We start from the raw sequence: 12,228 nt of genomic DNA, 5'->3' as shown, positions 1-12,228 counted from the left end.
GTGCCAGCAATCTGCAGTTGTTGATTTTTTCACCTGTTTCTTCTAGCTTCTTGCATAAGTAGTTGAGTTTTTCATCTGTTTCTTCTTGCTTCTTGAACATCTGGTGCATGTACTCTAGGAACCTTATTCTGAATTCTTTTTCCGTCATGTTGCATATCTCTGTCTCACTTAGCTGCTTTTCTGGCGAGTCCTCCTTTTCTTTCCTTTGGGGGTTTCTCTGCCTACCCATGTTTGATCTCGCTGACATATGTAGATGTTGAGATGTTCAGTGGCTGCTCCCTGGGTGGCAGGGGCTCCTTGGGTTGTGGTTGCTGCTCAGACGGTTGCGGTAGCAGCTGCTTTCCAGTTGGCAGCAGCTCCTCTGGTGGGTGTTGTTCACAGCTGTGTTGGCTCTTCTGGCTGGTGGGGGGAGGCTTCACGTACAGCTGCTGTTCCACAGACAGAGGGTGTGGTGATCAGGAGGCTGTGGTGATCAGGAGGCTGCGGTGATCAGGGGGCTGCTGTTGCTTGGATCTGCTGCGTTGATTTAAAGGCACAAAATACAACAGAGCAAGGCACAACGTACCAGGCACTGAACACAAGTATATTCACAATATTAATAACCCCAAATAAAGGTGACCACCCGAATTAAGAGAATTAGGGGATAAGGGAGAAAGAAGAGAAGAAGATAAAAGAGAGAACAGAAAAGAAAAATAAGAAAAAAACAAACAAAAAAGGAGTGCAAAAATAGAATTGGGAAAAAAGAGGGGGGAAAAAAAGAGAGCGAAAAAAGAGAATGAAGTAGAAGCGGGGAAGAGACTATTGGTATGAGGAGCAAACTCCAATAGAACTGCCACTAATCTCAACAAATTCCAGCAACAGATCCCTGGAGATGAATGCAAACTACAAACCACCAATAATATCCAGAGGGGTAAGGGAAAACAGAAGCACAAAAATAACCGGGGTGGGGTGGGGGAGGGAAGGGAAAAACCAGCAGAAAAAAAAAAAAAAAAAAAAGAAAAAGAAAAAGAAAAAGAAAAACAACCTCACAACCAGTCCTAAAAAAGAAGAAAAAACACGAAACAAAACAAACAAATAAAAAAAAAAAAAAGAAAGAAAAAAGCCCAATATATTCAACAATCAAGAAAACAATAGAAAGATAAGAGAGGAAAAAAATGTTTGGAAAGTGAAGAAGGATAAAGAATAGGTGTATAAGGATTTAGAGCAGTAGATTGGAAATAGGATATATAAGTATGGTGGAATTAGACAGGGGGTAAAAAGAGGGAATTGGGAAAGTCTGGAGCAGGAATAGGGTAAGAGAAACAGGACACCAAAAGGGGAAAAGTAAGGAAGAGGGTTTTAGCAAAGAGGTGAAATTGAGATAGGGAAAATTAATGCTAAAGGAACGATGAAAATAGAATGGAGAACACTAATCCCAAAAGAAAATAAAGAGAAAATAAAATGGCACTTTAAAAAATGGTAAAATGGTAGCAGTAATAATACTGGTTAAAAATAAAAATGTGGTAATTGAAAGGGTAAAATCAGGTGATGGAAAAAGAAGAAAAAGAGAAAAAAAAATTGGTTTCTTAGTAAAAAGGTGAAAAAATTAAAAAGAAAAAGAAAAAGAAAAAATTGCAGTAGTGATGGTCTTTCGGTTCTTCTACTCTTCAGCCTGGTTCGCCTTAGTCCTGCCAGATATTTAGGAGAGTGTTGAATTTGCCTGCATTACACTGTTCCTCCGTGTTGTAAATCACAGTCCTGATTTTAAAGCAGGCCGTATTTGTGATCCCGTCTGCCTTAATTTGTATTCCCCTAAGAGTCAGTTTGTGGCTCAGCCTCTGGGTGGCAGTGTTTTTGGGTTGGCCTCTGAGGCTATACAGCTTCTCTATCCTTTTTTAATCCTTACCCTGCTCTGTGTTGTTGGTGGGACTGAAAATCCCTCTATAGGCCAGACCCTGGTAACTCCCAGGGACTAATCAGCTTGTTTTAATCCTTTATCTCATACAGGGTGGAATCTGGGTGTGGCTGTGCTCCTTGCCTGGGGGGCTGGGGGGAGGAATTCCACCCTCTGGAGGAATGGCTGCCCCAGTCCTGGGCCCAGGGGGGTCTCAGCACTCAATTCGCTGCCACCTCCTCCGGCTCCCCCTCTTTCCTCAGCCTCTCCCCAGATTCCCCTCGTCTGCACCTTCACCCTCTCTTCAGCACAGGTGAGTGTCTGTATCCGAACTGTCCTATGAGCAGGGTTCAGTGAAAACAAAGAAACAGACAAACGCCAGCCGGCCGCGGAAACGCTCCTCTCTTACCAGCACTGCATGGTCTGGGAAACGCTCCTCTCTTATGGGCACTGCATGGTCTGATCAGTTCCTCAGGATGCCCCCTTTAGTCTCAGTTCTCCGCAATCACAAAATCCAAATCTCAAATCTCCTGGCGCCAGCAAACCCGCGGAACTCCTTACCCTGGTCAGGGTCTGTGTCTGTCCCAAGAGACGCGGCTGTCTGCCATGCGGTCTCCCTCCGACCCTCTGGGCTCAGGTCTGGCAAACTTTCCTGCCCAGATCCCTGGTTTTTAACCTTTCCAGGGGAGGTCTGCCCTTCCCGGCTGCAAACCGTCTCACCAGCTGAGTAAATTTGCCAATTCGGGGTGGGTGTTATTAGTTTCAGCTGTTTACTCCGTTTGCTCCGGGACAAGACCTGGGACGCGTCTGCCTATATCGCCGCCATCTTCGAAATTTCCCAATCACACTGTTGTACAGCCATCACCACCATCCATCCCTGTAACTCTTCATCTTGTAAAACTGAAACTCTATTCCCATTAAAGAAATCCCCATTCTCTCCTCCTCCCCAGCCCTTAGCAACCATTATTATACTTGGTCTTTATGATTTTGACTACTCATACCTCATATAAGTTGAATCATACAGTACTTATCTTTTTGTGACTGGCTTATTTCACTTAGCATAATGTCCTCAAGGTTCATCCATGTTGTAGCATATTGCAGAATTTCCTTCCTTTTTAAGGCTGAATAGTATCCCATTGTGGGATACAGCTAAAGCAGTGTTTTGGGGAAAATTTTAGAGCATTAAATGCTTATGTTAAAAAAGAAAAAAAGGTCTTAAATCAATAATTAAGCTTTCACCTTAAGAGACTAGAAAAAAAGGAGCAAAATGTACTCAACACAAGCATACGGAAATAATAAAGAGTACAAACCAATAATATCAAAAACAGAAATTAAATCAAAACCAAAAGTTTTTTTTTAAAAGATCAACAGAATTGATAAACATCTAGCAAGACTGACAAAAAAAAAAAAAAAAAAAAAGAGGGAGAAGACTCATGCCCTAATATCTGGAATATTAGGGATTATCACAATGAATCCACAGGCAATGAAAAGTTAATAAGGTAACTACTATGGAAAACTCTACATATGTAAATGTGACAACTTAGTAAGTGTTAGTTTTCTCCAGTTCAATATGGCATAAAAATAAATAAATAAAAGGCACAGAGATTGGAAAGAAATAAGTCTGTCCCTATTAGCAGACATGATTGTCTATATAAAATATTCCCAAGAAACACCTAGAACTAATGAGTAAGTTTAACAAGGTCACAAAATATAAGGTGAACACACAAAAATCAATCATATTTCTACATATTAGATATGCATAACTGAAAACTGAAAATTTTAAAAGCAACAGTACTAAGAATGGCTCAAGAGAAATTTATTCTAAAATCAAAAGCTTATTTACAAAATGACAATGTGATCATGATAAATGGACAGTCCAGCAATTTTCAAACTTTTTCATCCCATGGCACACATAAACTAATTACTAAAATTCTGCAGCACACCAAAATATATACATCTTGCTGACCTGACAAACAAAAGGGGTAATTTTGATTCATTCACATGCGACAGCTATAGTTGTGTTGGCTGTTGTCATTTTTTCATTTGACAGGCTAAAACAGTGGTCGGCAAACTGCGGCTTGCGAGCCACATGCGGCTCTTTGGCCCCTTGAGTGTGGCCATGAAGTTTCAATCGCACTGTACGTGCACGCCTGCACATGGTATTTTGTGGAAGAGCCACACTCAAGGGGCCGCAGTTTGCTGACCACTGGCCTAAGAGAAAAGAGTCAGGTATTATACATTTTAAAAATTATTGTGGCACACCAATGAAAACTGTGGGGACAGACACATATAGCAATAGAACAGAATAGTCAGTTCAAAAATAGACCCACACAAATATCTCCAATTGGTTTTTGACAAGGCGCAAAAGCAATTCAATGGAGAAATGACAGTCTTTTAACAAATGATATTGAAACAACTGAACATCTACATACGAAATATGGCAGCCAATCAATGATTCTCTCTCATCATTGATGTTTCTATCTCTCTCCGTCTCCCTTCCTCTCTGAAATCAATAAAAATATTAAAAAATAAAATAACTAAAAATGCAATACACTCACTATCTTTCATATATAAAATACTATGCAAATGCTGACATTCATCTCTAATTAATTTTTAAGATATATAGACCTCTCAGACTTTGTTGTTGTTGTTAATCCTCACCTAAGGATATTTTTCCATTGATTTTTAGGGAGAGTGGAAGAGAGAAGGAAAGACAGAGAGAAACATTGATATGAGAGAAACACATTGATTGGTTGCCTCCTACATGAGCCCTGACCAGGGCCTGGGCCGTGGAAGAGCCTGCAACCAAGGTACGTGCCTTTGACCAAACTGAACCCAGGGCCCTTTGGTCCTCAGACCGACACTCTATCCACTGAGGCAAACCGGCTGGGGCTTCAGATTATTTTTATAGAGAACAAATCTACTGAGATAAAAATAGTTCTGTTTGCCGAAACCAGTTTGGCTCAGTGGATGGAGTGTCAGCCTGCGGACTGAAGGGTCCCGGGTTCGATTCCGGTCGGGGGCGTGTACCTTGGTTGCAGGCACATCCCCAGTGGGAGATGTGCAGGAGGCAGCTGATCGATGTTTCTCTCTCATCGATGTTTCTAGCTCTCTACCTCTCTCCCTTCCTCTCTGTGAAAAATCAATAAAATATATTTAAAAAATAGTTCTGTTACTTTATCTTATAAATCCCAAGTATTGATTTAGAACCTTGAACTTTGAAAAGCATTTACATTTCAAATGAAAAAACTGAACAATATAAAAGGGAAAAAGAAAAAAAAAAGATCTGAGAAAAAAGGCATTACTCTGGTTGGATTCATTCATAAACTTGTATAATATCACTTGATCCACCTCATACTCTTCAGACCTTGTGACTGTTACTGGAAACTGACCCAGAAACAGAAGTTGGCTTCACATTATAAAGCGCTATAGCCCAGCAATCTAACACCTACAAGGAAAACAAGGCAGTTTGACACAGTGTACTTCAAACTCTTATTACAAAAATAAACTCAAGCTTAGCACTCCAACCTGATCCTGAAATTCCCCAAATGCAAATAAGATTAACTTTAAATTTTATAAATTCAAATTATAAATTATAGTCTAATTTAAGACTATAAGATGATTATAAATTCCATATTCTTTTCTAACCAGCAATATTGAAAGTCAAAATGATCAATTAGGATTTATTATAACTTTCTACTTTGTGCTATATAAGAAGAAATATTATACAACACATAACTATGTGAATATCTAGATTGGAAGATAAAATAGTTTTCTTTAGCATTTGGTGTTTTGTTGACAAAAGAAAACATGTCCAACTTTTAGAACAAACAAACCAAATTATCTTTTAGCATTTCAAAGTAATATTTTAACATGCTGGACTGTATTAGGGTGTGGTTCTCTGCCATACAGTCTATTGCCCATCAAGGCAGGGAAGGCAGGAGTGGACAGTATCTGCCTAATGATCATGGATGAATCAGTGGTGTGTCATCTTCAGCTCTAAGAAGCAGCACTATTAATCAGGGGACTGGCCAGCATACTGTTATATCATAAATATCAACCTCTAGTAGAAAATAGGCACTCACGGTGCTTCAAAAATTACCTGTTCATTTTCTTTTCTCAAAAAACTAATGTTAAAAATAATCTGCAAAATATATAGTAAAAACAAACTAACAAAAACCCTGCCTAAATAACTGAAACTAATGGTTCCTAGAACCTCGCAGTGGTTCTCAACCTTCTGGCCCTTTAAATACAGTTCCTCATGTTGTGACCCAACCATAAAATTATTTTTGTTGCTACTTCATAACTGTAATGTTGCTACTGTTATGAATCGTAATGTAAATATCTGATATGCAGGATGGTCTTAGGTGACCCCTGTGAAAGGGTCGTTCGACCGCCAAAGGGGTCGCGACCCACAGGTTGAGAACCGCTGTTCTAGGGGGAAGATGGTCATACTACTCAACCCCTTTTGAGCATGTTGAAAGCTGTGAGTCTTCTCCCCAGAAAAGTGCTGTACACGCATACACCGAGTTTATACTCCTAGGTTAGAAGACCACTTATGGGCATACCAGCAAGATGACATTATAATTCTGCACAGCAATGTATTGTCATTCAATGCTACTAAAAAGTGCTTTCATGACTCATCACTTCGTAAAAGAAAATGGGTCACTTTTTAACTTATTAATCACTCCATAGGTTCTAAATATCAAGGATATTGGTTGAAGTTTGCTTTCTAACTATTTTAAAGCATTAATGAACTTGTGCAGAAAATAGTTTAGTTCCACCCTCCCCTACACTGTTCTACCCATTCAGTTCTATAAATAGAACTATTATATCTCTAAACAACTTGGAAAAGATGTGATATTGTGTGTTGGAGAATGGGTGTGGCCTATGTCAAAGCCCTGGCAATACAGACAGTGGCAGAAATATCATCCAATGTGTTTACTGGGAACATGGGACCCCAGCCCACCAGACTAGAAAATAATGTGGCTCTACCAGGTCTGGTTTTGAAGACTGAAAGGTGTGTGTGTGTAACTGCGATTGTTGGAAGCAGTTAAAAGGTTTCATTATTAACTTTCAAATGTTGGAGATTTTTATCTGGAAAGATTGTTGGGAGAAGCGATCTTGACATCTCACTAAAGGTATGATAGATCCTCCCTTCCCGCAACTGGTGGGCAGAAATTTCTTCTTTATAATGTTCAATTACAGCAGAGGTCAGCAAAACTTTTATCAAAAGAGCCAGACAAATAAACACCTAGGCTGTCAGGGTAGGTGTTTCTATCAAAGCGACTTAACTTTAGTGTTTATACAAATCAGCCATAAGCAATATGTAAATGAATGAGCATAACTGTGTTCCAATAAATTTTTATTTATGAACACAGAAACACACACACACACACACACACACACAAACAAACAAACAAAAAACACAGCAAGATGAAGTAGAAAATTTTCCAAGGTCCCTTTGACCTTCTTCGATAGTTTTACCTCTGAGTCACAGGAATTATGCATAACCAGATAACGAACTATCTTGTATAACCAGCCCGTAGAAAAAAAAAGTTTTAACAGTATTTACATAACTGGTATTCACCGGAAATAAACTATACTAGCAGCATTTAAAAAAAAACAGCATGTGACTAATGATATCAATGAATATTATAGTGCTTACTGTTTATGAAATTATTTCACATATTATAAACATTTTTACCCTCCTTTTACAGCTAACGAACAGGTTCAGAAAATAACTCACCATGGTCACACAGCCAACAAGTTTAGTCTCTTTAGTTCTTAATATACAAAAATAAGTAATTGTCACCCTAGCTGGCTTGGCTCAGTGCATAGAGCATCAGCCTTCGGACCAAAGGGTTCCGAGTTTGATTCCGGTCAAGGGCATGTACTTTGGTTGCAGGCTCCTCCCCGGCCTGGGCCCTGGTCCGGCTTGTGCAGGAGGCAACCAATTGATGTGTTTCTCTCACATCGATATTTCTTTCTGTCTTTCCTTCTCTCTTCCACTTTCTCTAAAAAATCAATGGAAAATTATCCTCAGGTGAAGATTAAAGAAAAAAAAAATGTTGAAAACTCAAATATAAGAAACCAACGTTTAAACATCCAGTTTTTTAAAACAGAAAAGCTATGTGAAATTAATTTTTAGGATGTTTAAAATATTCTCTTTAATCTTCTAAAAATAACACCCATTTCAATTCTCTACAACTCTTAAAAGTTCTCGACTTGTTTTTAAGGAGTCATTTACCTACAGCCATAGATAGAATGTACACCACCAAGAGTGAACTGTAATATTAATTCTGGACTTTGAGTGATAACAATGTGTCAATGTAGGTTCATTAGTTGTCATAAATTTACCCTTCCAGTGTGGGGATTTCGATAGCTGGGGAGGTTATACATATGTGGGACAGGCCAGAGGGCACATGGGGGCAGGATGTATATGAGAAATCTCAATATTACTATGAACCTAAAACTGCTCTCAATATAAACTCTATTTTGAAAAGGGAATGGGGTGTCAAATTTTATCTACCTCACTTTCTTCTTAACAATGAAGAAATGATGCGGGTTTTGTTTTTTGTTTTTTATTACACTGACTGAATTTACAGAACATGCAATTATTACAGACTATAATATCATCTTAAAAGGCAATAATAGTAATCTTATCAAATGCTAAAGAATTAGTAGCTTTAGATGTTAATATGGTAAAGCTGGTACCAGAAAGGGGACTGACCAGGAGCGGACTAGCCGGTAGTGTGCGGGTTCTTGACTTCCTGTGGGAAAGATTTCACAACACAAGTCCAGGTGATTTTGAGAGTGTGTTTATTAATTAAAGCTGGGGACAGTGAAACAAGGAAGGGCTTAGGACAGTGGTTCTCAACCTTGGCTGCACATTAGAATCACCTGGGAATCTTTTTAAAATGCTGATTTCTGGGCCTCATCCTCTGGCTTACTGGCCTGTCTTAAAGCTAAATGTAATGATTGAGGTATAGTATGCTGAAATTTCTTTTTACATTTATATTAATACTACTTGGTATCTTAAAGGAAATCTATAAAGTGACAAAGTCTGAAGTGGGTCATGGGTTGACTGAATACCGGTGGCTGTAAAAAGAGGAAAAGCAACAGCCAATGAAAAACCCCACTGCCAAGCAAAGGTCCTCTGCTCACCAAGTCTACCCCGGGGCAGGGTCAAGACATGAGGGAGATGGGGGAAGAGGATTTCCTCAGAGAGTGAGAATGAAGAACACCAAGAGCTGGACAATTATCAACTTACACAGGAGGAAAGTGTGGACAGAAGGAAAAAGGGGACGGGGAGGGCACCACTTGCTAAACCTGACAAGCTCGGCCATGTTACACACTCAGAGACAGAACGTAACCACATAGTATGGTCTGAAATTAACACTTTCTAACTGACAGCAGCTCATGGTGGGTAGTCATGTTCCACGGCGGCATTTTTCCCTACCAAAGGTCATTTTCACCGTAACTGGGCCTGTCGTCTTTTTGCACCTAAGATAACATATGTGATAACATGCCTTTGGAATATTAAAAAAAAAAATCTTCTTTTTTTGGTCTGGATCCCTCAAAGCACAACCACCTCTCCAGAGCAGAGACCACAAATACCCTTCATAGTTATTATTATCATGTTGTTACCTGTTCACTTTCCTATACCCACCTAGGTAAAAGAAGTATGTGTCTATTTGGTTTACTTGTACCCACTCCCAGAGAGCTCTCCCGCTCCCCTCCCCCGCCTCACTAATCTGTCACCAATGAATTTCATGTAACCCCTGTGTATCTTCCCCTTTGATTCTGATGAGTAAATTAAGTGGTAAAACTGCCATTTTGCAGAGCATTTTCTCAACCCACTGAGCTTTTGCTTCCAGGTAACGGTCATCAAGTTGGCTCAATTAAACTCATAAAGATTCTCTACAGATTTTGAATGTTTCTTATGTAAACAAAAGCAATACAGCCGAAACCGGTTTGGCTCAGTGGATGGAGCGTCGGCCTTCGGACTGAAGGGTCCCAGGTTCGATTCCGGTCAAGGGCATGTACTTGGGTTGCGGGCACATCCCCAGTGGGAGATGTGCAGGAGGCAGCTGATCGATGTTTCTCTCTCATCGATGTTTCTGACTCTCTGTCTCTCTCCCTTCCTCTCGGTAAAAAATCAATAAAATATATTAAAAAAAAAAAAGCAATACAAAGAAAAGGTGCCACCAGCTGATAAAATACTTCTCAGCCCAAGTTTTTTCAAAAACCTTTTCCCAAAGATTTCTTCCAAAGTGGTGACATTCGTGAAGAGAACCAAAGTGTTGCCTCCCAGAAGCTGCCTTTTAGGGATGTTGATTTTAAGCTGTTTATTAAGAAACAAGACTCAGAACCTTTGACCCTGCCCCTTTTCCTGCCCAACACATTCAGACACAGAAATCTGCTTCAGGAAGGATATCTTAAAATGTCGCCTTTACCTAAGTTGAATTATGTATGGTTAAAAAAAAAAAAAAAAAAAAGGCTTCAGGCAGCCGCCTATTGGCTAGATACCCCAGTGTCGCACGTTTCTGAGTTGCCTAGCAAGGATTTACCCACCGTGTATGTTCTGCTCCCCAACCACCTGTAAACGGCCCACTCCCCACCCCCTTTCTTTCCTTTGTCCAAAACGTCTTACATACCCCATGTTGCCTCCCACTCTTTGGAATGTTCGTGCTTATGTGAATTCCTCAAGCACATACATATATGAAAAACTTTGATTGTTCTCCTTTAATGTCTTTGTTAATTTGATAAGGAGCCCAGCCAGAAGAACTTAAAAGGTGGGGGCAAAGTATTAATCTATTTTAGCCCCCACATTAGCACAGGGAAAAGGGCTAGAGGTGGTTATGCTATGAAAGCAGACGAAAGAGAATGAGAAAGGTGCAATTTTCTACAAAAAGCCACCTGCATCAACACTGCCAAGCGGGAAAACATATAACAAGCGTTTCAAACCCAGGCGCCTGGGAGCGTGCAAACCCAGCCGAGGGCGAGCCGCAGGCTAGAACCCTGCAACCGCGCGGCCGAGTCAGCCTCCCGAGGAAGCCGGCAGGCTCAGGACGCAGCCCCGGACCGCGAGGAAGGAGGGGGGAGCCGGCTGGCATCGCCGCGGGCAGACAACTCGGCCGAGCGGCTGCGTGCGTGGGAACGGCTGCCGTGCCCGGTGTCACGCCGCGAGGGGCCACACCACCGCGGGAGGCACACCTGTTGCGGGCAGAAGCCCCTGAACCAGCAATGAGGACGGGCCGCCCAGGGGCAAGTCTCGCCCCCACCCCAGGACCCGCTAGCCCGGGACAGGCAACCTGTCCCCGGGGTACGTCCCGGCCAGGCCGCTCAGCCCCCCGCCGCTGCGGGTCACCGAACTGCTCCGCCCCCACAGCGGCTCCCCGGGGAGCCGAGCGCCCGCCCTGACCCCCCGCCCGCGCACCACTCGTTCCCGGACCCGCAAGCACCTGCCTGGCTCTCTGGCTCGGGAAGACCGGCAGCAGCGCGCCGGGGGGGCGGCCGGCGACACCGACGGCGCGGAGGCTGGGGCTCCCCTCGGGGACGCGACCCCGACCCTCCCGCCAACGAGGACGCCGGAAAGCGTGCAGCTTTCACGGGCCCGAAGCCTCCGGCTGTGGAGTCTGGTTACTGCTCGCAGAGCTGGCGGCGCCCGGCGCCCGATGCCCGAGACAGGGCGGCGTTAGGGTTTGCAGCTGGGGCGAGAGGGCTCGGCGAGGGCGCGGGGACCGCACCAAGGCGCCGGGAGCGAGGGGAACGAGCGCCCAGTTACCTCGGTCCTCCGTTCGCTTCCTTTTGGCCTCGCCGAGACCGCAGCCGTGCCACCGGGTCCCCGCAGCTGCGAGGCACCAGCCCCGAACAGCGGGCCTGACGCGCGCACCCCCCCACCTCCCCGCTCGGGAGCCGGCTCCTCCGGCTCAGCCCCCGGAGCCGGGCCGGGGGCGGGGCGAGGAGAGCGCCCCGGGCGGCGCGCGGCACTCTGGGAAGTGTGGTTCTAGGGGACCTTTCGCGTCCGCCCCGCGTCCCGGCCGCCCCGCTGGCTCCGGACCGCGGGAGTCCCCCGGGACTGGCAGGGTCGCCCTGCCCTGATATGGCAGGCTGGGGCCTAGCCAAGCCCTCAGAACACATTTTTGGATAGGATACCGCGTAAACACCTCTGCAGTTGTTCAGTTTCTTCATTTCACTGCCAATGCAAAATGTAGTTTATTTTTATATCCGCCCAGTTTCCTCGTGCGCGTGGTGTTCCTATGGTTTATGCCTTTCAAAAACAAAACAAATACACACACAAGAAGAGGAAAGAAGGCTCCTACTTTTACTCCTATATCACTGTCTCTACG

At 43.2% G+C, this 12,228-nt stretch overlaps 1 protein-coding gene across 1 annotated transcript in view; it reads right to left on the bottom strand.

The window, feature by feature from the left end:
- Positions 1 to 11,810, bottom strand: part of KLHL8 (kelch like family member 8) — a 48,674-nt gene extending 36,864 nt beyond the window's left edge. The window contains exon 1 of the mRNA XM_070393158.1: positions 11,664 to 11,810. The gene's annotated coding sequence lies outside the window, so the exon portion shown is untranslated. The remainder of the gene's footprint in view (positions 1 to 11,663) is intronic.
- Positions 11,811 to 12,228: the final 418 nt, after the last annotated feature.

Source organism: Myotis yumanensis, unplaced genomic scaffold, assembly GCF_028538775.1.
Source record: "Myotis yumanensis isolate MYYU_CA2020_CCGP unplaced genomic scaffold, mMyoYum1.0.hap1 SCAF_1, whole genome shotgun sequence".
Taxonomy (NCBI): Eukaryota; Metazoa; Chordata; class Mammalia; order Chiroptera; family Vespertilionidae; genus Myotis; species Myotis yumanensis.
The sequence above is the reverse complement of the archived record's forward strand: the minus strand, read 5'-3'. Positions and strand labels throughout refer to the sequence as shown.